Source organism: Acyrthosiphon pisum, chromosome X, assembly GCF_005508785.2.
Source record: "Acyrthosiphon pisum isolate AL4f chromosome X, pea_aphid_22Mar2018_4r6ur, whole genome shotgun sequence".
In the NCBI taxonomy this organism is placed as follows: Eukaryota; Metazoa; Arthropoda; class Insecta; order Hemiptera; family Aphididae; genus Acyrthosiphon; species Acyrthosiphon pisum.
In genome coordinates this window covers 82,057,504-82,058,337 of record NC_042493.1, presented here as the reverse complement: position 1 = coordinate 82,058,337, position 834 = coordinate 82,057,504, and positions in this window count along the sequence as shown.

The following is an 834-nucleotide window of genomic DNA, read 5'->3' as shown; positions in this document are numbered from 1 at the left end:
AAATTAGAAAATTCAAAATTTTTGATTTCAAATTAAAATGTTTTTAAAGTTAAACATTAAAAAGTAAAGACAAGTGAAATTTTTTCTTTTTCGTGGTATAAATAATTTAATAATGTATAATACTATAATTTATTTTTGTTTTCGTTTTTGATTTCGTTATTAATTTTTTTCGGGTTTTTGGATTTTTTGTTATCGTTCTTCAGTTGTTTTTTTTTTCGTTTTCGTTTTGTTAATTGTTTTCGTTTTTTGTTTTTTTCCGTTTAATAACCTATTTTAAAAACGTTTTCCATCCCTGATTACAAGTCAACTCTAATGTTCTTGAATTGAATTTTACGTTGAATTTTCATAATTGTTACAAGTCACCTAAAAATTGAGGTGACTTCTAAGTTGTAACACGTGTTTTATTTTTTTTAAGCGAGTTTTTATCAAAAAACTAAATTGAAGTTTTTATTCTATTCATTAGACGTATGCGAAAATAAACATAATTTTTGATTTTTTTTAAGCTCATAATACTAAGAAGTATGTCAAAATCGTTTCAAGTCACCTCGATTGACGGTGTACTGTAATAAGTATATAGTATACGGTTATACTGTAATGATATGCTTACACACCATTTTAATAAATAAACTAAAATCTTACAGAATAATAAATAACGTTCAGACTGTCGTTCGTAGAAATCGGGCCTTCCTAATAAAACTATTGTCACCGACAAAAAGGTCTTTGCCGTCGAAGAGTAATCTAGTTCGGGGAAGTACAAAAAACCTTTGACAAAACCGCCTAACACTCTCTGGTAGACATAATACGGATATTATCCGTGTCGTCCTTAAGAGGACG